At 41.9% G+C, this 26465-nt stretch overlaps 2 long non-coding RNA genes across 2 annotated transcripts; both read right to left on the reverse strand.

Annotated features, from left to right (window-relative positions):
* Positions 1-1025: 1025 nt before the first annotated feature.
* Positions 1026-24481, reverse strand: LOC118496841. Its single transcript, XR_004899401.1, has 2 exons — positions 24161-24481; positions 1026-3107 (listed from the first exon to the last, which is right to left on the reverse strand). It is a non-coding gene; the product is annotated as an uncharacterized LOC118496841 (long non-coding RNA).
* Positions 4703-14980, reverse strand: LOC118496840. Its single transcript, XR_004899400.1, has 2 exons — positions 10691-14980; positions 4703-5823 (listed from the first exon to the last, which is right to left on the reverse strand). It is a non-coding gene; the product is annotated as an uncharacterized LOC118496840 (long non-coding RNA).
* Positions 24482-26465: the final 1984 nt, after the last annotated feature.

Genomic DNA, 26465 nt, shown 5'->3' on the forward strand with positions numbered 1-26465 from the left:
CTGTTAGTGAGTTCTTTATTTCTACCTTTCCTACAGGGTGAGGTCTCAGGGACAGAAATATTTCATGCCAAAGTCGGTTGGAGAAACACTGGCTTAAACAAAAGTAAAGGACATTCTTTAACGGAGAATTTCTTAGAAATTTAATATGTTGTGAGAAATGAGTCTGCGAGTGAGATAAGAATAGAGAATTCAATTTTCCCCAAATTAGCAACCAACAGAATTTTTTTTCAGGAAGATTCAGTTTATTTAATTACCACTCTCTAGAACAGTGTTTCTCAAACCATTATGGTGTAGAACAAGCTTGGGGTTTTTTATTCCAATTTGTAGTGGACCAATACATGACTTGTCTCTGCATGACTGGGACCAAGCCCATGCTGCATGCCATTCACCACATGTTTGACAATATCTGTACTAATTCTACCATGTTCGGGGGGATGGCCCATTGAACATTTGGATGTTGAAGCATTGTTTACATTCTTCCTCTAAACTTCTGCATTTACCTTATTGCAGATCAGCAAGAAAAAGTCCATAAAGTAGTGCTGTCATTAAATTCCTGCTAGATAAAATTGCTCTCTCAAAATCTCTTATTAAGTCAGATGCCAAATAGTGTCTCTCAAACTCTCTGTCTCTCTCTAAGAAAAAAAAATACATAGCTGGAGAGCGACCTGGTAAACCACCATCACCCCACCCCCCATGTTAGGAGCTCCCTCTGTAGCACCTAATCCAATGGCAAAAGTTTCTGGAGGAGGAGACAGAAACATACTTCCTTTAGCCCATCAGTTGAGGAGTGAACACCAGGACCAGGTCTGTGAATTGCCAAGTGTCCAAGGTAGTCTGGTCCTGTGGGAGTCAAGGGTTTTTTCCCCCAAGCTCTGCCTATGGAAACTCTGAGAGGGGTAGCTGTCAAACCAAAGAGGTTCTGCAGGTAGGACCCCAGAGGGCTCTGTTTGTTTTCTTAACTCCTCTGGGCCCAGCACAGTCTCTGATGCTTAGGAGAAGTTCAGCTGAGAAGGAGAGAAAAAGGACTATATACTAGGTAGAAAATATTTCAGAGTCAAGAAAGAACTTCTGGGCCACAGAAATTCTCATAGAGTTAAAAGATGGAAGCCAGAGAAATGGAGATTTTGTGCTGACTAGATGATCCAGAATATAGGGAACTGGCGTTTAATGGGGAAGAGTTTGCCTGGTCCTCTTGCTGCATTCAAGAAGGGTAAGAATTCTAATGGAGCTAACTGTTAGCATAGCCAGCCATGATTAGGGAGGAGGAAAACTCATCAGTATCTCAGAGTCCTTCCTATTAATTTCCAGGCTTGCAATTAATTGATTTTTCCTCATTGAATCCCCATAGCAATAAGTAGCTTGTATATAAATATGACAGGTATGCTGGGTGGATAAGAGTATGCCATGGAATATAATGACATTATTAATGATCTTGTCAACCATAAAATTCAATATTTTTTAAATAAAGCTTTAAGCTTAGCTTGTACACGTGTCTGAGACCATATCTTGCATGCCTTAGGAAAGTTGCTGATCCTAAGATTTTTTTTTCCTCTTTGTGTGGCAACTTCAGCTTCTTTTGATGTTTGCCTCTTTGGATAGTACTTAAATAATTAAAGCAGCTATTTTTATCTACTTTATATAGAGAAAGTGTGATTTATATTATTGAATTAGGAAATTATTAAATAGGACTTCATTAAGTAAAGAGAGGATAGATAGATAGATAGATGATAGATAGATAGATAGATAGATAGATAGACAGACAGACAGGCAGATTCTGGATTCTATAATCAGAAACGTGAGCGCCATGAAATCCCAATGAACACGAAGCCCCACTGTGATGCTCTGCAGGTTCCAGGTGCTGACTTCCCACTAACTTCAAAGGGAATCAAGGAGGAAGCAAGTGCAATGCCTTGAGAATGTACCCCAGGCCCTTGCTACCTGGTGAGAAGCAAGTTGCAATGTCCATTGGTTTATTTCTACTAAAGGACCTGATGCAAAAGTTCATCTGCCTTCATGGGCAACCCCCAGAGCTGGTTCTGATAGTAAAGTAGAGTTATAGCTACACCCACAGACCACTTCTGAGTCTTGGCCCCATCACTTAGTAGCTGTGGAGTCCTTGGAAAGTCACCTAACCTCTCCGAGCCTCTGTCTCCTTATTTATACAATAGAGATGGTAAATTGAACATCAGAGCTGTTTTGAAGATTAGAAGTAAAGTTTTAAAGTACCCAGAGCATCACAGATGTCCAATAAGAGGTATTTATTAACACTATTGTTATTATGCATGGCTGGGGATACATGGGGACACATATGTAATCCACAAAGGTCTTTCCCTCTACCTACCTGCTCATGAAATCCAACCCTTTGTATGTTTAATTTGTCAGCCCAGCTTCTCTGGGCTATGGAAGCTTGGAAGGGACCCACATGACCATGACTCTTATGTCACTAGCAAAGCTTTTCTCCTTGGAGTAGGGGTAGTCTCTCCTCACTGGTCTTTCCACTGTCTTACTAGTTCTAGGTTCTAATGGAATCAATGAAGGGGAAACGATGCCATCCCTACCCTCATGGGAGAGGCAGACATTAATCAAATGACATTACCATTGTGTTAATATGCTATGGAGAAGATGTACATGGTGTTATTAAAGGAAATAACAAGGCAAATTGACCTGGTACAGGATACCAAGGAAGGCTTGTCTAAAGAAATGATCCCTCCTAAAAGATAAGGAAACAATCTCCTCCTAAAAGATGAGGAATATTAATGAAATGAAGTTAAGGTGAGGGCGGAGGTAGACAATTATTCCAAGTAAAGAAAATATATATTCAAAGGCCTAAAGCAAGAGGTGATATGGTGTGTGCCGTTGAATTACCCAGGAAACGAGGAGAGTCATGAGACAAGCAGGCATCATCCACATGCTGTAAGACTTTGTAGGACTTCTTCAGGATTCTGGTCTTCCTCCCAATAGCAAAGAGAAGCCACTGAAGGGATGTCAGTGGCTGAAAGATTCCATGATCAAATTGGCACTTTCAGGAAGATATTATTGGGTCTCTTCCTGATGGGACATCAACGATCTTTATGGATGTATTTCCAGGACAAACTGCTCAGCTGGCTCTGCAACAGGGAACCAGGAGGAAGCCTGAGTCAGGGGCTCTTGTAATTGGGTGTCTCTAATCTCTGCTGCCCTGTTCATGTGACCTGAGTGCACCACTGTTTCAATGCTTTTCTTATCTTGGCTTCTGTGCCAAGGAGCTTTCAGCATATCTAGGTTCTCTCTGCCCAGAGGGAAAAAAATCGCCATCCTTGCCCTGGCCGGGTGCCTCAGTTGGAACATCATCCCATAGATCAAAAGGTTGAATGTTCAATTCCTGGTTGGGGTACATAACTAAGCTGTGGTTTGCTCCCTGATCAGGGCACACACAGGGGGCTATTGATATTTCTCTCTCTCTCTCTCTCTCTCTCTCATCAATAAACATATCTTTAGGTGAGGATTAATAAAAAAAAGTTTTAAAAAAGAAAAAAAAATCCCTGGCTGGTATGACTACACTGGTTGGAGCACTGTCCCAAAAGAAAAAGTCATGGGTTTGATGCATGGTGGGGTCCCTATGAGAAGGCAACCAACCAGTGTTTCTCTCTCACATTCTCTCCCTCACATTCATTCCCTCTCTCTCTCTCTCTCTGTCTCTCTCTCACACTCTCTGTCTCTCATAAAAAATGCCGTTGGGTGTGGGAAAAAAATGAAAATCACCATTCTTGATACCAATATCATCTTCTCCTGGGAAAGGAGTCAAAATACTGTTTCAGCTTCATTAAAAGTCAAACTCATTGATGAGTTAATTCTTATTAAAAACTTTTCTCATTTTAATTATATTCTCCCTTTTAGTTACTGGCAAAAAAAAAACAACAACAACATAATGATAGCTAAACTATAAGGTCCATGAGAAAGAGACCTAGTCTTGAATGGTTCTATTTTCAACCTGCTGTACAGTAGTTGTTCAATAAATATTTGCTATAGAAATAAACCTTAAAATATTTTATAAGAAGAAGTAACATTTTTAAAAATCACTCATTATCCTACCATTTTAAAAGAACTTCCTATTTTTGATAGAATATTTTTCTTATGTTTATAGACATGTGCATTCAATTAACTTTTCTCAGCATATAATCTTAGCTTATATATGATATAGACATTGTTTCCAGCATGTTGTTATCATAAATATGTGAGTAAATCTGTTAATTAGCCACTGGATCTTCCTGGTGTATATGCTGATGGACACAAGATAATGCACTTTAACATAAATATACACAGGAATGTATATGTTAAAGTTATAACCCACAACCTAACTGAGGACATTATTCTCCATGCAGAGGCAAATTTTAAAAAATGCAATATGCTTTCAAGAGAAGAAAAAAGGATGGAACAGAGTTTTGGGAATCATCAATAAACTAAAAGTTTAGATTTTGGTATTATTTAAAGCTCTGATCACCACTTTGCCGGCAAAAATATAGGATTCTAAAGATAAAATGTATTTGTCTAAGATCACAGATCTAGGAATCTTCTGATCCCTGAGTCTAATTGCCTGGCCAACGCTTAGGAGGCTCTCTCACTGACACCAATAAACAAAAACGGTCTTGAGAAAAAAATAATTTTATTAATGTTCATACAGGATGTAATAATGAAACAGAAACTTTATTTTCTTTATGTTGTCCATAATAAAATGTGCAGATTGGGAACACCACTTTCTGCATTGGGAACTAATTCTATGAGGCTTCTAGCATTCTCTGCTTTAACATAAGAAAAACTGAGGCTCAGAAAATTCGACTCATTTGCCCAATGTCACATAACTGAAGAGGAGCAGAGCCAAAATCCAGACTTAATCTGATTCCCAAGCCTGTGTTCTTTGTCCTACCGCACTCTGGGTCCTTACACTCTTCTAGTTTTATTTTTTCAATCTGATTAGATTTTCCATGTCTCAGAGACTCAAAACAAAGCATTCTCAAAAGGAAATGTGGGACAAGAAAGCAAGGTGACTTGTGTGGGCAGCACCAAACAATATGAGAGGGTGGAGGGAGAACTTTAGGCTTTATTATTTAAGGAGCCAAAGTCATATATCCTAAAGTCACAAGTACAACATTTTAGCATTCTTTCCCTTAACTTCCATAAGACAAATGCCCAAGTCAGAAAAACATCATTAGTGGGAAACATGCTCTGCTTTGGGTTATGAAAATGTAGCTGCTACAAACCCAAATACAATATGTCAAGTTCACCTCCACCTAAGATTCTTGTCTTAGTTTGGGTTGATACAGCAAATCACCATAAACTAAGTGGCTTAAACAGCAAGCATGTATTCCTCACAGTTCTGGGAGCTGGAAGTCCAAGATCAGGGTGCCAGCCTGGTCAGGCTTTCAATGAGGGCCCTCTTCTGGTTTATATATAGACAGTCGTCTTCTTGTTGTGTCTTCACGTGGTGGAAAGAGAGGTTGGGAGCTCTTTAACCTCTTTTCACAAGGGTACTAATCCCATTCTAAAGGCTCCATGTGTATGATCTAAGTTACCTCCCAAAGAAGCCAACCTCCACACACCATCACATTGGGATTAGGGTTTCAACATACCGATTTTGAGGGGACACAAACATTCAGCCCACTGCAGTCCTCATGTACCCTGCCATTGATTCTCATGGGAACACCAAGACGGGTACATGAAAGAGTCTTGTTCTGTTCTTTTGTTTGTGTTCAGATTCACAGTCTTCTGAAGAGATAGGCACAGTCTGTTTTTCACCTTAATTTCTTCTGTACTTCTTCCCAGAAAGAAAGGGTTCAGTCCTTCAACCTCTGTTTCCCAAAGACATGGAACCTGAAATGCATTTGACTGAAGCTCCGTGACTATTGATAGTAGATGTTAACAGGCATTCCCCAGGAGTCAGTGTAGGTTTGAAACCCTATCAGGAGCAGACAATTTACCACCAGCAAAACTGCCAAGTTCAAGAGGTCAAGGAGATACAAAATGTACAGGGACTCCCCACTGGTCGCCCTGCCCCAGAAAAGTGTTGCCCTCCCCATCCGACAATGCCAGCCCTCAGTTGGGGCTCAAGCTCCTTTTTTAAAAGATTTTATTTATTTATTTTCAGAGAGGGAAGGGAGGGAGAAAGAGAGAGAGAGAAACATCAATGTGCAGTTGCTGGGGGTCATGGCCTGCAACCCAGGCATGTATCCTGACTGGGAATCGAACCTGCAACACTGGTTCGCAACCCACGCTCAATCCACTGAGCTATGCCAGCCAAGGTGAAGATCCTTTATAAATGGCCACTTTCCCTCTCCAACACATGTGAGTTTCTATTCCGACCCTCAAAACATTTGACAGCTTAGGGAAGGTTATTAAGATTAATTCTTCCACCGCAAGACAATTCTCCCATGCACACATCCACACAAGCTCCAAATTGACCTCGTGCTTTGCAAGGAAGGTGCACTGAGTTTCAAAGTCTAATGATGACTAAGGCAGGCATGAGCAGGAGGTCTGTGGCTGCAAGAGGTGTGAGGATCTTTGGCTTACTTAGGAGTCCTCAAAGGACATGCACTGGGGCTCTCCAAGGTCAGGATTAGAATTCACGTGGAGCCATGGACTTCCTTTCATATATTGAAATGGAGCCTTTGAAACTGAGCCGAAGACCCAATTCCATATTTCTTTGTATCTCGGGTGGGGGTTTGAAGCCTTAGTTTCCCAAGACAGACAATATTGAAAGACTCAATATTGGGTTTGATTGAGTGAATGAATGAATGAATGAATGAATTGTGTTATTTCCCTATGCCTTATAAGCACAACTTGCCTCTTTCTTGGAGCGAACCAAGTACATTGTTGCAGTTTTTGAGGTCAGAAAGCTCCATGAATCCCTTTTGTTATTTACTAATAAGTGATTTTAATTTCTCTGAATTGTCCTCCTCATCTGAATGAAGAGGAGCATGATCTTCATCTCAAAGTCTATCAAGAATATTGGGAGGGCTAAAAGTCAGAGGTGCTCAGTAGATACTGGTTTCCTTTCTCCCTGTGTCTTCTCCCACATTTTCTGAATTCCCTAGACCCTAATGTTTGATAGCATAGGGCCAAGGTCAGTACTGTGGGGTCCTGTGCCTGTTTCTGAACAGGAGACACTAGAGCTGTCAAGATTACAGACTCAGAAAGTCCACTGTTTTCATTTGAGTACCAGCCCTATTCTTTACAGCTCTGTGACCTTAGGCAAGTTACTTCACCTCTCTGAGCATCTGTTTCCACAAAGTGGGGATAATAGTAGTACTCACCTTGAAGGGATTTTGTGAATACATGCAGAGTTCAGAGTAATGACTGGGCTTTGAACTGTTCAGTACGTGTAACTATCATGTTGGGTATATATAAATCTCTACTTGAAATTTGAACTCCTCAAGCCAGGAACCAACATATCTCTCACTCTCTCAAACCTACAATCATCTTGCTTGACTCCCTAGGCATACTCTGGAATTAGGGCTGATACTGGTTTGCTCTCACAGCCTTGTGCTGCCTCACTCCACCTTCCCAGACCCCAGAGAGCTTGGGGATTTTTGGAGCAGGCCCAGGGGATTGGAAGTTGAGCCGGTTAGGCCCCTCTGCAGAGCCCTGGACCTTAGGAGAACAGTGAGGCCCAGATGTGCTTGGAAGCTGCCTCCAGCAACACACTCAGCTTCCATTCAAAGAACTCCACAGTTTGGGTGGAGATTTGTGTGGAACTCCTGAGACTTTTTAGCTTGATGACAACACCTGAAACCACACCTCTCCCGTCTTTCTAGGTGTTTCTTTTCAGGCAAATGGGTACAGGAGGGCACATTAAGGTTTATTAAGTAAGAGAAATGCTTGCAAATGTTTACTGCTCCTCCCAGGCCTACAAACAGTTCCCCCCAGTCCTTCTTTCTAAAGCAATAAAACCTTGAGGGAGGTAAGCCCTGGCCTGGAGTGGTGGTGGTGGGGGGGAGGGTTGCCTCTAGCCTGAAGCTAAAACCCAGGTGAAGCCATGGCAGCCCCTGCCCTGCTCCATCCTCCCGGGGAGGAGAGTTGAGGGGGAACCTGAAGGGCTGAAGCTTCTAGGAGACCAGAAAGCCTAAGCCCCTCAACTTGTATGTAGTAACGAGACAAAGGGGGATCTCAGGGAGGCTAGAGGCAGCACAGGGACCCAGGAGGAGCCTTTGGAGGCTCTGCAGCCAGGTCCCTTGATTATACAGGAAGGCAGTTCATAGCGCAGGGGATGCGATTATGGGCAATGAGTCAGAATGCTCGGTCCCAATGCAGGCTCTGCCCTCTACCAGGCAAGCGGCCCTGAGCCAGTGGCATGATCCCTCTCAGCTTCGGTTTCCTCATCTGTTGTGAGGATAATGAGGTATCTGGATGACTGTAGGAGACAATCAATGTAAAGCAAGTACATAACACTGCTGAGAAAACACGACACGTCATTATTTAAAATGTGAGTTGAGCACACATCCCAAAGGACTTGGCCATGAAGCCACCTGTGGTTAACAACAGTGGTCATACAGATCACCCCCTGTGTGTTTGTCTTGGGGACAGGTCTGCCATCTCAGAAAACCCAGAGGAAACCCACAAGGATGTCACAGTAGTGCTGAGGAGAGAGGCTAGCAAGCTCTCTGGGAGTTGGCGTGTGAGGGATCCGCCTGCCATTGACCCCCAGCTTCCTTCTTCTGCTGCTCCCAGTATCAGGTACCCTGATGGGGCCAAGCGAGCATCAAGAGCCCAGAGTCAGCAGACCCTAGGCCTTGACCTAGAAGGGGCATGGAGTGACTTATAGCCCAATGGCAGGACAAACAGCACATGCCGCACTTCCGTGAAAAGAATATAAGAACCCACACCTGGGTTCAAAAAGATACCCACACAAAGAGAAAACAAAACCTATGTTGGATGCTTAACATCCAAGAGAAAGAGTTAGGGCTCCTGGTCAGCATGATTTCTTTTATGATTCTCTACTAAATTAGGTTTTGTTTGTTTAACCTCCCCCCAGTTAAATTTTCATTTGTGGGCCACATTAACAGACCCCATTCCATTTAAAACATTCAGGGTGTTCTATAGTAGGTCACTGATATGCTTTATTTTGGAATTCTTGGGCGGGTATGCACTCTGCCCAACGGAATGAGGAAGCTAAAATCAGAACTTAAAAATGGTGTAGAAAGACTGCTAATGAGCACTAAGATCAATTAACATGCAGATAAGCCTAAATTATTACTATAAGCTTAATTATAAAACTATATGCCAAAGTCAAGATTATTTTTGCAAAAGTCAATATTTAAAGTAAATAACAACAATATAATTCTATACCAATATTTTCATATAGAATTCTTGAACAAATGGGAGGATGATAAAGAAGAAAGTATTGATAAAACTATGCAAAATTCTTAATCAAACAGGAAGGGTTAAATTTAAAACAGGGTATATAAATTTTAAAAATAAATAAAGAATGCAAAGGCATTCAAAGAATCAGCAAAAGGCAATAGACCAAGGAAAAAATAAGAACATATAAAAATAAATTTTAAACCAAGATGACAGAAGAATAAATTGAACAATTATCATTTTATGTATAAGTGTGTCTTTAAAACATACAAAAACACAGATTCTGTAATTTAATCAGAATCAGAATCTAAACAAAAGGACATCAAAATTGTTTTAAACAATGGATTATCAGTTTTAATGAATTTAAAAATAAAATCATAGTCATAATATAGTTTATTATGACAATATGTTATGACAGATATAGTAATATCTGACAAAATGTTAACTGAGACAGATAAAGATGCTTTCTAGTAACAGTTCAACACACACAAGGAGGAAAAAAAACACAAGGAAAAATGATCACAAAAGTGACCATGCTCATCTCCCCTTTATAAAATTACATGTGAGTTGTATTTTCTTATTTTGGTTTATCTGCGTTTTCTCTATTGTCTTCAATACGCATAGAGAGAGAGAATAAAGAGAAAAAGAGTTACAACTCCTTCTCTTTAATAACCACTCTCCTTCCTAAAGAAGCTAATACAGGTCAGCGTCTCCTCTTCTAGAAGCTTCCTCTGATATTACAAACCCCACTCCTGTATGGACCAGATGAGGTATCCTTCTCAGGACGTGTGTGTGTCTTTCCAACTGCTTGTGCAGCAACACCACCAAGGTGAGAGTACTTACACCGTGAAAACCAGCAAATGCCACAAATCAAGCTCACCCCCAGCCCCCAACATAGAAACCAGTTGCTAAACATTTATCAACACACCAGTGTTTATGTCCCCAGAAGTCTGTGCCTGTCCCTCTGTATAGTTTTTGTTATCTTGTGCTGTAATGCTCTACTTGCTTTTCTCCACCACTGATGTGTGAACACCTGAGCAGTATAGCATTTTATCATGTACCTCTAACAGAACCACAGTACTGAGCGTAGAGTTGACAGAAGGAAGGAGAGAAGAAAGAAAGAAGGAAAGAAAATAAAGGAAAAGTGGGAGGAAGGGAGGGAGGGGAGAAGTAGGAAGAGAAAAAGAGAAAGAATATCTGCTTTCTTTCTTCAAATATAATAAAGTGCCCAATTCTCCCTAAATATCAACTCACACCCATTCTTTCTTTGGAGCGTGAAATCCTCCAACTATCACCAAGAGGAAGATTTAGGCACTTCTGATTCCTAAGAAGCAAAAACTTTTGAAACGCAGCCACTAACCTCTGGAACTTCCAGCCAGACTGGGTCAGCAAGGTAGAATGAGACTATTATTGAAAAGATATCTGTTAATCCCAGTTAGGATGGCCAATCCCCGTTTTGCTTAGAACACTTCCTGAGAATGAACCATTCTGCGTCTGCTTCCTCGTTCAGCATGCGGAAGCCTTGAGAACTCTGTCTCTCCACTTCACTGAGCACCAGGTATTGAGAAAGGGCTCCACAAACATAAAGGACTTGAAAAGTTTACCCAATTGGCTCCTACTCTTTTTCAAAGGTGTGGAATCTCATCAAGAACTATTTTGCTGTCATAACCTAATAGGTATCTCTTCGGTAATGATTTATCCAGGTAAAGTGCTCATAATGTGAGTATAACCTAATCTATCATTAATGTAAACCTCCCTTCCCCAGGAGTATGTACACCCAGGCCAGAAGAGGCTCAGAAGCCAAGGAACTTGTTAAACAAAACAAAACAGAAAACAGTAGCTAACCCAACTGGTTTAGCCGGTTTTTCTGATGCAGACTGTATGTATCCACTGAGCTGTTATTTCCATTGTGCTGGTCCAGTTCCTTCAGGTTGTGCCAGTATGTGTGAGTGGCCACTCCTGCTCAGAGAAGAGAAGGAAATGAAAACCACTAATTATTGAGTAGCCTCTGGATTCATTCACTAGTTCAACAAATATTGATTGAACAGGGTGCCAGGCACGGGCCCAGCCCCTGAGGACACAGCTGAATGAGACAGATATTTGGCATGTGCAGACTGTTGGAGGACTGGGCCCCACAGAAAGGAGTAAAAAGCAAATAAACAATGTAATTACACATTATAACATGCTCCAATAAGGCACGAAACAAAGCTCTGTGGTACATTACAAAGGAGAGGCAGGGGTGTACTTAGGAGCAGTTTCTCTGAGGAGGTGGCATTTAAGCTAATGCATAAACTAAAGTATGGTGAGAAATTGGTCATGCAAAGGGCCAGGAGAGGAGCATTCTCAGCAAAAGAAAGAGCAGGAACAAGGGTCTTAAGATGAAAAAGGACTCGGAACATTCAAAGAACATAAAGGAGGTCTGTGTGGTTACAGGGGAGAGAAAAATGAGGGTGGGAAATAAAGAGGAAAGCAGACAGGTGCCAAGTACACAGACCATACTAAAAGATTTAGTTTTTGATGTAAGTGCAAAGAGGAGCAAGTGATGCATTTGAAGCTGCAGAGAGACAAACTGGCTTCAGTGAGAGTTTCCCTCTGAGTGTTGTATGAAGAGCAGGTAGAAGGGACTGGGATGAAAACAGAGAAACAAGTTGAACGGCTGCGCGGACTTCCTTTCAGAAGATTTGGGACTCAGCGACAGGAGAGTTGAACACATGTCCACAAAATCCAACACCAAGTTTTCGGACACAGATCTGGTAGCCCAAAGGAAACAGTTGGTATCTCCACGCCTTTCTCATACTTCTGGCTGTGAAATTTGGACACATTACATCACCTCTTAGAATTTCAGTGCCTTCATTTGTAAAAGCAGTTTAGCTGAATCTCCCAGAGCATCCAGTAAGTTGTTATACACCTTGGTTTCTTGGAAAGGAAAATGACTCAGCTGCTGGAAATAGACCAGTAACTCTAGGCAATCCTCTGAGCCCAGCCTCAGCCAAGCTTGGGTGGAGCCTGACAGGGGCCAGGGTGGAGACCCAGAGAAGCCTGGGTACCTGATTAGGCAGTGCAAAAGCCCCAGGTCCCACGCTGTAGACCTGGAGCTCTGGAATGTGGCTTAGGTGGGGCCTGCTAGAGATGGAAATGGCAGAGAGAAACCCAGGAGGCCCTGGAAGAAATAATACAGATAAATATTTAAATAATTATAGGGTGGAGAAATATTGCTAAGTTGGAAAGCAAAAGCAGAAAGCAGAAAGACAAAGATGGATACACTGTATTTCAAGAAAAATCTGAGATTATCCTACAAGTCAAAAATAAAGAGTAAACCAACTAAAAATGGGCAAAACTCACGAACAGGCATTTCAAAAAAGAAGCATGAATAGTCAATAAAGCTTTGATCAGATGTTAAATAGTATTGAGGGTCAGAAAAATACAAATTGAGACTTCTATGACCTATAATTTTATATACATTCAACTCACCAAAATTGAAAGTTTATAATACTAAGTTTTGAAATGGATTTTGGTCTATGGGATCTTTTACACACTTCCAGTGGACTGTAACATGTTGTTACCACTTTGGAAAATAATTGAATAGTATGTTCCAATAATAAATATTTATATATTCTACGGTCCAACAATTACACTCAGGTATAATTATATATGTATATCAGAATGCACAGCCAAGAATATTCAGAACTAGATTGTTCACAGTACTAAAACCTAGAAACCACTCAAATACCCATCAATGAGGAAGTGGATCAGGAAAAGTAGTGTATTTATACAATGGAATCCGGTACAGGAGTCAAAATGAATGAGCATAATGATATAGCATGCAACCATGTGGATACATTTTATCAAAATGATGTTAAATGAAAAAAGTACCAAAAGATTACAAAGTCTTTTTGGAAACTGAAAAAGTTTTATATTTTGGAATGGGAAGTAGTCACACAGGTGTTTACATAAGTAAAAAATTTTCTCCACTAAAAATTCATTGAACTGTATACTTAATACTTTGTGTACTTTATTGTATACATATTATAAATTAATAATAATTGCCTTAGAAAGATTATGTACCCACTTTATAAAGGTACAAACTGCAAAATTTTAAAAACTCTACTTTTAGTACTACAACTGTACTTTTATTTAATGAAACTAAACAAAAAAGATTTCAGGATGATGGTGGCACCTGAATCTTATTATGAAGAAACATCAGACAAACCCAACTTTTTGGGCATTCTACAAAATAACTTGAACTCTTCATAAGTATCAAAATTTTAAAAACACCATGAAAAGCAAAGAAACTGTCCTGGATTAAAAGACAACTGAAAAGGAATGACCACTAACATAGTAAGTGATGTAGAATTAAATCCTTGGCTGGGAAAAACTGAAAAGCTAAAATATATTTTATTAGCCAATCAATGAAACATGAATATGGATTGTGGTTTAGATAACATCATTGTTTCAATATTAAATGTTATTTATCTATGTTTTCTAAGTGTTTAAAGTGTACATGTATTGCTCTTATAATAAGAAAAACTGAGTTACACAAAAATAGAGGAATGAGAAAACAATAATGAAAATAAATAACGAGCTCAAATGCAATGGATCTCAAAGGATTTCTGGAAAACGTTTCACTACACAGATAAATATGTAGCTTCCATTTATCGACTGCCCACTATAACTCAGGCACTTTAATGTGTCCTCCCTCCTTTTTCTGTTATCATCTTTATTATTCACAAGGCAATAAAGTTAGATAGCGTTATTTCCTATAATTGAGAAAACTAAGGTCTGTATAATTTGAGTAGCATGCCTAAAGTTACTCAGCTATAAATTGTCTGTCAGATATGAATTCATTATTCTTGATTAACATGAGAAACCTCCCAGATTTCTAGTCCACCCAGAATTCTGCTGCTAACCTCAAGAACTTAGTGCCTTATATTAAGTCACATGGAGTCGTGAATGTCTGCCATCACTGTTACTGTGAAGTCTCTCACACCACATGTCCACCTCCTAGGATAATTGGATAATAGATTTTGAAATGCCATAGCTTTGCTTGACCAAGACAGTGCTATAGAAATGAGATTCTGGGATTCGGTGGGGTCCTAAGAAGCCTTTAAGCTTCCACCTGGACCTCTTGGAACACTCTTGGAGCCCCACCACCCTGCTCTGGAAAAGCCCAAGAAACCCCTTGGAGAGGTCTACTTTAAGGGACCTGAACCCCTCAGCTGACAGTGCCTGGTGGGCAATGAGGCCAACACCTAGCCCTGTGAGTGTGCTATCTTGGAAGTGAACCCTCCAGCCCCAGGTGAGCAGGCTCAGCTGCCAGCGTGGCCCAGGGAGAAGCTAACCTACCAAGACCCCCACACACACTTGCCCATACAAGAGCAAAATACAGGATGGCTGTTGATTTAAGCCACTAAGTTTGGTGTCGTTTGCTATGTAGCAACAGATGACTGGAATAGTGGGTGTTCTTTCCTCAGTGATGAAGAAAGAGAAGAAGAGAGGGAGGGAAAGAACAGCAAGAAGTATTTGCATAATAGAAGCCAGCCAGGGAAACACAAACAGCATATGATTTCACTCATATGTGGAATCTATTGAACAAAGTGAACTAACAAGTAAAATAGTGACAGATTCATAGATACAGAAAATGGACTGACAACTGTCAGAAGTAAGGGGATGAGGGAGGCTGGGTGAAAAAGGTGAAGAGATTAAACAAAAGAAATAAAACCCTTATAGACAATGTATGCTGACTACCAGAGAGAATGGGGTTGGGGGAGGTAGGGGAGAGTAATGTGGACCTAAATGGTGATGGAAGGAAACTTGACTTGGGTTGGCGAACACACAAAACAATATATAGATAATGAATTATAGTACTGTATCCCTGGAACTATATAATTTTATTAACCAATGTCACCCTGATAAATTCAATTTTTTAAAAGTATCTGCAACCTCATTCCATGGAGTAAAAATGCACACATGATTAAAATTCTCTTAGTGAGCAAATGTACCCTGATTCCTGGGCTGTTGTGACCTCCCACCCCTGGCCCCTAGCAGAGAGGAGTGCAGCTTGGCTCTGCAACCAGCTGTCTCCAAAGTGTAATCCTTGTCCTCAGCAAGATCAGAATGGTAAAAAGACTGAAGTTCCTGCTGCAATCCTGTCTGTCCAGGCAACTGCAAGAGCAATGTCTACAACAGAGAGGCAGAAGTTTTACTTTCTTGTAAAACTTCTATCAAAGACGTTTATCCTATCAAAGACAGTTTCAACCTTGTCATTTTAACCCTAAGAAATTTTTCATCTATTTTGAAATTTCGGTCACCATGTCACTGAATGGTGATTGTGATGTAGGGGCAACCAAGGTAAGCTAGCCCCTCGTGACCTGCTACCAAAAACATTCATCCAAAAGAAGCTAGACCGTGGCCATGACATGACATACTTGTGCAAGATGCTCATCTGAATGGTGGCCTCCTTCTCCTTGAATTGTGACTAAATCCTAATAAAATAGCTTCTCCTTCCAGGGTCCCTAACTTTTGGAGTGGCAAAAGGAACCTAAGAGTCCATCTAGTCCAGACACCTGACTCTACACTGAGAATTCAAAGTGTTCCAGGACACCTCACTTTGTACTCCAGGTGGAATCATTCTGATTCTCAGACCTTCAAGTTGGTGAGATCATTCATAATGCAAGGAAGATCCTTGTCACTCTGCTCTTCTTCAACCAGGTGTCATTGTGCATTCTCCCATCCATGAGCTCAGCTCTCCCATTGACACTCACTAGGTTGGCAGATCTTGTATCTGAGTTCCATGAGCCAGAACTCATTTCACTTTTGGAATGTTCAAGTGTAAATCTCCTTCTGTGGCTAAACAACTCCAGGCCAATTTTTGTAAGTCCTGAAGGTTTTGGACTGTGTTGCACATGTATTTTTCTCACCAGCACTCTATTGTCATGAGGAATTTAGCATTTGGGACAGAAAAGCATAGGAAGAAAGTCTCTCCCCCATCCATTCTTCCCCCATCATCCATGCATCCATTCATCCATCTATCCATCCATCTGTCCATCCATTCATCCACCATTGAATCTCTCATTAGTTCAAATGAGTTTATGGAGTAAGTGTAGAGATTTTGGAATCTGAAAGAATGGGAATTAAATTACAACTTTACCACTTTTTTAACTGTATGAACTTAACAATTTATTTACCTTTTTGAGCCTTAGTTCATTTTTATAAAATTGAGGTATGAATATATACCTTATAAGATTGTTGCATGAATTAAAAATCATGATGTATAATGTGCCTGCACTTAATAGATGATAGTTATTCTGTTATCCCCATAAATATCAGCTCATTTGGGTGTTTCCTGGCTCTGTGCTGGGTCATAAAGTCTCAGAGTTTCTCATGTTGATCAACTATGAAAATGGAATGAATTATTTATTCACTCTGAAGCTCAGTTTTCTATTCGGTAAAATAGGGTTGGTAACAATAACTAACAATTGGTAGCTATTGTGAAGAATAAGTCAAGTTGTCCCTCTAAAGTACCTACCACAGGGATCTGAAATACAGGTATCACTAAATAAGAGTTTATGTTAGAGAAGGAGGGGATGAAGGCAAGGTCAATAATGACAATAAAGATGAAGCTGCTGCTGCTGCTGCTGCTGTTCCCGAGAGAAATTCATAGATGCCTCTGCCTGAAAGTGAGTACAAATAAACCCTCGGCAAAGCCTTGAAAATTCACATGAAGCAGTCAGTCCAACTCCTGCAGCCTGAGCAATGCCAAACACTCATGGAAAGCAGAATCCATGATGGCAGACCTGGTCCAATTTCCATGTAGAGCAAAGTCATATGAGGTTGAACAAGTCACTGATGGACCACCAACAGGTGATGCCTACCCTCTGTTTAATGAGTGACAAAACCTAGCCCTCTCTCAACATGAACCCTCTCTGTGAAAAGGTAAGAACCTGACTTACGGTAACACAGCAAAACTGGATTAGATAATGTCTATGAAGCACTTTGGATTCCTTGGAGAATGGCCATCTATAAATAGCAGGTGGTAGTATTATTATTAAGCTGGCAACCTCTCATTGAAGTTAACTGCTACTGAGGCCAATGGGACATTTCCCTGGGTGTAGCCTAGGAATCAGGCTTTATAGCAGCAATCTATTATTTATTCATCATTAGATTAGTGACCAAGAAAGAAACACATCTCCTTAAGAGCAGTGGCAATTATTGTCTGTTAAAATACTATCTGTTTCTCCACTCATAAAGACTTGGGTTCTAATACCACCTTCACCTCTGATTGGGTACATGATAATAATATGACTTATTCACTTTTCTGAGCCTGTTTCCTCATCTGTAAAGGAGAAATGATAGTTCTTACCTCGGGCAGGAGTTGTGAAGATAAAATGAGTTAATGAATGCTCAGTCCCAAGCCTATTGTCAGCCATGGGATAACTGTGGTGGCTTACATGGTCCACTTTAAATGTTTAGGGCTTGACATTTATCACCCAAAATTTCTAAGCTGTCTTGTCTATACCACCCTTTTCCTTATTGACTCTGGGCTTTTGTAACCAAGTAAATGGACCTAGTTTTCAGGCCAATGAAAGAGAAGGGAGATATCTCAACAGAAATCCAAGAATACACACATGTCCCTGTGCCTTACTCTTATTTAAATAAGGTTGGCTATCTCCTCCCTAATTCTCTGCCCAAGTATGATTCCAACCAGTGAGGAATGACTGGAGGCAATGGCTGAATTTTCTACAGCAGAGTCTAACCAGCAGCTGCCTTCTCCACCTTCACTTTGCTTGCTGGCAATTGGAGGAGAAATTGACCCGTATGCTTGAATTGACCAATAGGTGAAATACAGAAGCCACCATGAGAGGCTGCCTGCTAGGGCTGCAGAAACCAAAAAGCTTCCCCAAATGAGCACTGCTGGCCCATCCTCTGTTAGGAACAATGGATCATCACATGTCGCATGTGCCCTGGGGCTCAAGAGAACACAACTAAAAAAGAAGGAGGAGAAGGAAGAAGAGAAAGAAAAAGAGGAGGGAGAAAAGGAAGGAAATAAGAAGAGAAGGATGAGGAGAAGGAGAAAGACAAAGAGGAGGGAGAAAATGAGGGAAATAAGAGAAGGATGAGGGAAAGGAGGGAAGAAGAGGAAGGAAAGAAGAAGAAAAAGAAAGGAACAAAGAGAAAAAGTGGGGGGCGGGGAAGGCTAGAAGATCACTGCATTAGTTGTCTTTTGCTATTATAACAAATAACTTCAAACTGAGTGACTTAAAACAACACAAATTTAATGTTTTACAGTTCTGTAGGTCAGAAGTCTGACACAGGTCCCACTCAGCTAAAATTAAGGGTCTGTTGGACTTTGTTCCATTCCAGAAGCTCTACAGGAGAATCCATTTCCTTTTCTTTTCCAGCTTCTAGCAGCCACCCACAATCCTTGGCTCATGGACTACTTTCTCTAACTTCAAAACCAGCAATGTCACATTTCCCTAATCCTTCTTCCACTGTCATATCTCTTTCTGATCACAGTCAAGAAATGCTCTGTTTTGTAAGTGCTCATGTGATTATAAGGGATTCACCTAGGTAATCCAAGGTAATTTTCCCAACTCAAAGGCATCTGGTCAGCAACCTCAATTGCATCTGCAATCTTAGTTCCCTGTGGCCATGCAAAGCAACATCTTCACAGGTTCCTCGGATTAGGACCACATCTTTAATATGTGGACCCCCACATCCTCAAGGATGAAGCTGCCTTCTTGCCTATTCATGACTACAGTGAATGGATGAGGGTCACAGGAAAATAAAAAACCTACTGGTCTGGTTCTTCACACTTTGCTTCATTTAGTCATTACAATTCTGATTATGTAAATTTAATCATGGGAAAACCAAGAATCAGAAAGTTGATGCTTTGCCTATTAACAGTATTAAAATCTGAGATTTAGTCAAAAATTCCTCTCCCTTGCTTGGTGGTGGGACATGCTCTGATAAGTGCCTGAACCCTAACCCTAACCCTAGTCATCAATGCTTCACTTTGCCCATATTTGTGAAAAACAAAACTAGTGGTTAGACCCAGATGACCAGAGAATTTGGGGAAGTCAAGATGTTTTGTTGAAATATCTAGATTTGGGATGGGGGTAGGATAGAATTCTTTACTTTTCATGTATAACAAAGAGTTGGCTTAGGCCAGAGAAAGGTGATAATTTCCACATGATTAAACAACTCCCAATATTTTAGAATATGTATAGTCAAGGAACTGGATGGTAAAAATATTGGGTGGCTCACTGTCCATCAATTAATTAATCAACTTAATTAATTCTCAAGAGAAATGGTTGAGTATCAACTACCAAACATTGTGCTACTCTTCTCAGAGCTCTGAGTCTAAGGGTAAGTAGTCATCAAATGATCCTTTGAGTCATATGAAATAGCTAACACTTGACTCTCTCACCTATAGAAATGGCATTTCATATAGTCCCACCTATAATTACACAATCAATTGTACTAAAATTACGATTAGAGCTATGCACACTCTAAAACAAGAGAGGAGATCACATTTAAAAACAGGAAGACAAGCCCTGTTTCTGGAGCACAAGAAATGATAAAGAGAGATTAGCATGAGATGCATCCATAGATGAGGGTAAGGAGGTCAGGAAGGGTCTTGAGGACCATGCTAAGACCTTTGGATTTAATCCTGATGTAATGTGAGCTGCTAGACAAAGTTTTCCCAACGTTGTATTGTGAAATTTTTCATAAGAAAAAGTTTAAAGGGTTACATGATGAATTCCTATATACCCACTACCTAGGTTCTACAATTAACATTTTGCCATATTTGCTTTAAATTTATCCACCTGTCTATTCTTTGGCCCATTTATTTTTGCTGCATTTTATGGTAAGTAACAATCATCAGTACACTTTTACTCAAACACTGCAGCATGCATGTCATTAATTAAAGTTCAGTATTTGTATACAGATTTTTAGGGAACTTTTCCATAACGTGAAGTCGCAAATCTCGCATGTATTTCCCAAAGAGCATTAAAAGATTTTTAACTAGAGGAGTAACTTGACCAGATTTGTGTTTCTTTAAGATGACTTCAGCTTTGGGGTAGCTGGAGAGTATGAAGAGATGGGATTTGTGAGAGAAATCATGTGGTGGGGTATTCAATGGTTTTGTAAGGAAACATGGATAGAGACTCAAGCGGTGAGCACAGGTGCAGAGAGCAGAGAATGGATTTAAGAGCCGGTTTAGTGGTAAAATGGACAGAACTTGGAGATGGATTTAATTTGGGACAATGAGGGACAGGCAGAGTCAGATTGGTTTCCAGATCTCTGGGAAATAGCGCCATATTTTCCAACATAAGCCAGACTTTGATACTAGGATTGGGGGAGAGTCGTGAGTGCAGGTCTGGACATGGAGTTTCAGATGCTGACTTTAGTTACTTAGAAAACAGCACGTGGAGCTACCTTGTCCTCCCCAGTCAAAAACCCTTCTCTAGATCCCACTACTGGTTAGTGTTTCCATGTGGACCCCTAGAGACGGTCCTGCCTGTCCACTGGGGTCCAGAATCCAGAGTTCTGAGCCACTCTCATCTACTTTGCAACCATCTGGAGCCTCTCCTTTCCACCTTTCAAATGAGCACCTTCCTTTACTTCTGGAAGGGCTGGGAGTTGACAAGACCCAGCCTGGCAATTCTCTGTTTCTCTCAGAGAATGGATACCATCAACCTAAGGGAACTCGTTAGAGGCCAGGGCTTATATGCTGGTCAGCCTGGCTCAAGTGTTCTCAGATATCAGGTCCTGGAATGGTACGTTCACTCCTCTGTCACCCAGAGTCTCCCAAGGGAAACTCCAGTTACCCAACTCTCCCACTTCTGCCCTTTAGTTTATTCCTAATGTCAAATAAGTGCCTCAAGGGAAATAAAACTCTTGGCTACTGGGTGCTTTCGCCTCCTTCCTTTGCCCTTGGGGATTCTGGGCTTTCACAGGCAACCCGGTGGAAATGCAGATTGTCACAAGGGAAGTGCTTTTCCCCACCTCTGGCTTGGAGCTCCTTGAGGACATTGACTGCTCATCACCATCCCCCACAGATAGGCAGGAAGGAAATGATGGAGGAGTGAGGGCACCCCATGCATCAGATGTTTGTTCTATTCTAGGCACCAGGCTGAGCACAGGGGTCCAAAAGATGCATTAGATCCAGACCTTACCTAGCTGAAGAGACAAGCATGAGGGTTAAACAATGAAACCACAATTCAGCATCATAAAAGCATGTGAAATACTGACATACAACGAACACCTACAACACTAGAGACAGGGTTTCCAGGGCAGGCGACCCCTGCAATGGTTTTGACAGAGGGCCAGGTGGACCTTAGGTAAAGGGGGAATCGCATCTGCAAAGGTTACCAGGCTTTCAGCATGGTGCCTGATGTTTCCTCAGAAGCCAGACTTTTCTAAGTTTGCTCCAGTCCAGTCTCTATGAGCAAGCACAGCATCTCCCCATACACCTTAGACAATGGAATAAAACAGCCTTTCCAAATGCAATACCTAAAGGGCTGTTCAATAGTAAACATTTTCTTGCCCCATCTCATATTTCCTCTTCTCATTCTCTTTGAGATGAGTGACAACAAAACAAAGCAGAAAAACAGACTGTGGGTTCAAATCCCAGTCTCTGCCTTTTAATGTCTGTGTGATGCTGGGCAAATGCAGCCTTTCAAAGAAGGTCAGTAATCCCTGTTTCACATGGCTGTCGCAAGCATGAAGTGAGTAATACATGCTCAAGGCAGATAATAATAATAACAGATAATCTTTGTTAGGTTTTTCCATAAAGGGGATGTGCCAAGAACTTGATATGATTTTTTCATTTACTCCTCACAACGTCCTGATGCAGTAGATGCTTTCATTTAATTTAGATTACATGGGAGGAAACTGAGGTATGGAGATGAGCTAGCTCAGTAGAAACAGTATTGTAGCACAGGTAGGCTAATGCCAGAAACAAATGTCTAACAGTTACATTACAGTCCCTTCGTGCCCTCGGACACTCCTAATCTCTTGTGGTTCTTGGACCCTTCTGAGAATCAACTTCTCTGTTCAGAAAAATGTTCAGACATCATAGATACAAGTTCAGAGGTTCCCAGAGTTCCCAAAGTTCACAAGTTATAATAAATCTTCTGGGACAGCAAACCCCCAGCCCACACTGTGCAGAACTCACTGACAGCCTCCATGTGAGTAAGAGGGGAGAGAAAGAACCAGAAGAGTGGCCCAGGGAAGGTTTTCACAACTTGCCCAGACTAGTGGAGGCTGGAGTCTGCCCCGGGGGAGGAAGACAGGCAGGAGCACCCTGTCGCGAGAAAAGGAGGAGTCAGGGAAGGGTGGGCTGGCCCCCAGCCAGAGGAGTACCTCCCAGGAGCCCAGAGCATCTGACTCAAGGTGGGGGTCACTGAGGCCGTCATGCCTGCCAGGGAAGCACAGGGGAGAGGCCCGACAGGAGCCAGAGCTGTGTGCAAGCGGCGGCGGCGGAGGCAGAGGTCTCACTCAGCCTAGACCTCGGGGCAGGGTGGTGCTGGGACAGCCCAGCCGTGTGTCTGTAAACCAGATGGGCCCTGGCCGTAGGAGGCTTGGGGAGGACCTGGCAGGGTTCCCTTCCAAGGGAGGAGCTTGATCAGGATAGGCTCCCAGGAAGCCTGGGGTGGGCATGGGGCCAGGCCAGGGTGAGGCCACTTCCCAACAGCCCGTGGAGATAGGGTTCCCAGCCTAGCCTGGGAGGACTAACTCAGCCCACGTGGGCCAGGGTTGAAATGCTTGCCTCCTTCTACCTTCTAATAGGGGTTATTTTTTTTTCTATCAAGAGTTTCAAGTATTTATGAAGTTGTTTGGGGTTTTTTTTTCAACTTTTTATTTTAAAATGATTATAGACTTGCCAGAAGTTATAATAATAATAATAGTAGTAGTAGTAGTAATAGCACATGGAGCCTCTTGGCTCTAGCTTCCCCCAATGGTGGCATCTGTAACTTCTGTATAATAGCAAAGCCAGAAAATTAGCATTAGTAAAATATTATTAACTAGACTACAGTCCTTATTCTGTTTCCAAATGTGTGTGAAGCCTTGAATCAATGATTCGCAATTACAGGACATTCCCTCAGGGCTGAGCCACCTCCCAGGACCTTGAAGTAAAGTTGGCATTGGTTTAACTAGCAGGCAGGACAGGAGGTAGACAGAGGTCAGGAGAGAAAGACAGAGACCCAAGGGGCAGCCATTCCTTCAGTCACAACTGTGACCATGCAGTGTGGTTCAGGCACAGTGAAACCGGACCTGGCACCTTCTATGAACCAGCCACACCATGGCACACAGGCCCAGTGGGATCCAGGCAAATGCCTGCTGGCTTCCATCCATGCCCACTTTCTTTGCCTATATGGATTGAATGGCAGCTTCCTCCAAACCCTGCTCATTTCTTACCCTTCCCCAGACCCAGGAATGTGACCTTATTTGAAAAAAGGGTCATCCTAAATGCAATTAAGAATCTTGAGATGAGGTCATCTTGGATTATCCACAGGGTCCTTAAATCCAATGATGAGTATCCCTATAACAGAGAAATGCACAGGAGGCAGGATTGGAGTGATCAACTGCAGGAATGTCATGGCTACCAGGAGCTGGGAAAGACAATAAAGGATTCTCCCCTGGAGGCTCCAGACAGAACGCAGCTCCGCCAAGCCCTTGACTTCATATCCTAGCCTCCAGGACTGGGAGAGAGCACATGTCTGTTGACTTAGGCCACCAAGTTGGTGGTAAGTTGATATGGCAGCCCTAGGAAACAAACGCATTCTGTAATTCAAACCACACAGCCCTCCGGTTTGTTCCTTACCTGGGCAGGCCTTCGGATCCCAGTTTACCAATGAGAAAACCGAGGCACAGAGCAGTCCTCTGATGGGCCCAAGGATGCAACGCTGCTGAGTGGTTGTGCTATGACTCAAATCCGTCTCTGGCTTGCTCCCAAACCCACAATCTTTGCTAAGATCGTTGAGAGCCTCCTAGAGGGACCGCTGGTTGCCTGTTACAGCAAGTTTTTGTTCTAAAGCTTTAGCCTCACTCAAGAAAAAAAAAAAAAAGGAGCCTACCTACAAGTCTCAAGCACCTGAAAAAAGACATTTACTTGGTTATCTTCTCCCTCCCTCTGCCTCTGTCTGAGACAAGAGGTGGAATGTGTTGCTAAGTAGGAGGGTACAGTCGCTGCAGGAGAAGAGGAAGATTCTGTTCCACTGACTTACTCCCCAGCAGAATATCACTGGCTTCTGCTGCAGATGTGCACAGCTGCTGTCTCCAGGAGCACCCCAAAAGTTCCCCCTGCAAGCCAAGTTCTAAGCCAGCCAGTCCGCTCTATGCCTCTGAAGACCGAGTCAGGCCAACTGACCCTCACAGTCCTGCCCTGGCCTGGGGAAGACCATTCTCCCCACGCATTTTCCTTGTGAGTCCAAAGACTATTTTATTCTATTTTATGAAAAGGTATTACATATACATCGATGGAAGAAATTAAACAATTTAAAAAATAAAGTAGGAAACATCTCCCTCCCACTGAGACACCAGTTCCTGAATTCCCCTCCCCAGAGAATAACTCTAGCCAGCAAGCATGGACAGCTAGACATATTCCATTTTTACACAAATAAGAGGACTCCATTAGCCTCATCCTGCACCTTCTTTCTAACTGATACAGCTTGAAGATGTTCCCATAACAGCACACATTCTTGATGACAGCTGCTATAGCATTCTTTTGCAAAATCCACTCTAATTTCTATAATCTGCCCCCTATACAGCAACACGCGGGGTGTTTCCAATGTCTCCTCTCTGGAAACAGTTCTACAATGCATGTCTTGTACACTTACCTTCACACATAAATAAGAGCATATCTGCAGGGTTAATTTCCGAAGGAGGAATTGCTGTCTCAATTGGATGCATGCCTTTTAAAATTGAATGGATACTGTGAAATTGCCTTCCAAAGGGGTGGTAAGAATTTATACACCCAGCCAGCAGTCAGTATCTATTACCCTACGATTGTACCATAATAGTGTGTTATCAAATCCTTTCTCTTTGCAAATCAGATAAGTAACAATAAATATGTGAGTGCTGGGAAGGAGCTGGTGGTATGAGAAAAATTTGCATATATGTATGCATATGTAAAAATCATTGAACTGTACACATAAAATTAGTGTACTTAAGGTACTTTATTGCATGAGCATTATACTTCAATAAAAGGAAAACAATGTAACCTAAAGGAAAAACAGGATGCTAAGTTTAAAGAATGACAGGGTCTCCTCCTTCAAAAGGGTGGTTTGAAATGCCTCTCTGTAACCCTTGAGATAGTGAGGCTCCCACGCAGGAGTCTAGCATGTGAAGAGGGTTTCAGACACAAGGAAGAACCCAGTCAAAGGACAGGGAAGGAGAGTGAGTGATTAGAGGAAGTGAAAACAGCAAGCTAGGGAGACTGGTCCCAGATGAGGTCCAAAAGGTTATCAGGGGCCAGATCAAACAGAGTCTCTTAGGCAAGAAGTTTGAGTTATTTTTCTCACTGCAGTGAGAAGCCACTGAAGGGATTGAAGCACGTGAGTGGCATGATCCAGTCTATATTTAAAAGGAGAAATCACATGGTTGCTATATGGAGAGTGGTTTTTAGGTGGGCAGAAATGGAAGCACAGAGATAATTTACAAGGCTACTGCATTCTTCAAGCTGAGACATGGGGGTGGTGATAAAAATAGGGAGAGGTGGGAGGATGGTGAATGTATGTGGAGGGAGGATCTGTGGGACCTCCACACAGATGACCCATAGGATGAAATATGAATGGGGGATAAGAGTGAGGGGACTGTGAAAAGACACTGCCAGCTTTCTGGCCAAGTGGATGGCACCACACTCCAAAACTGGAAGAAGTTTAAGTAGGTCTTGTTTTAGACTCTGAAGAGAAGAATCAAAATCCTGGTCTTGATCCTATTAAGTTGTAGACATCTAACAAGCAAGAAGCATCAAAGGAGAATCACCCAGGAAGCAGTCCTCAGGGGACTGTGAAAGGTCTGCCTCCCCATGCATTTGCATGTGGACCCAATCCACCACAGCTCCTGCCTTAGGCTCAAATGCCAAATATTGTGGGCATTGTCCTTTTGTAGCTGTGGAATAGATATCT

This window comes from Phyllostomus discolor, chromosome 9 (genome assembly GCF_004126475.2).
Source record: "Phyllostomus discolor isolate MPI-MPIP mPhyDis1 chromosome 9, mPhyDis1.pri.v3, whole genome shotgun sequence".
In the NCBI taxonomy this organism is placed as follows: domain Eukaryota; kingdom Metazoa; phylum Chordata; class Mammalia; order Chiroptera; family Phyllostomidae; genus Phyllostomus; species Phyllostomus discolor.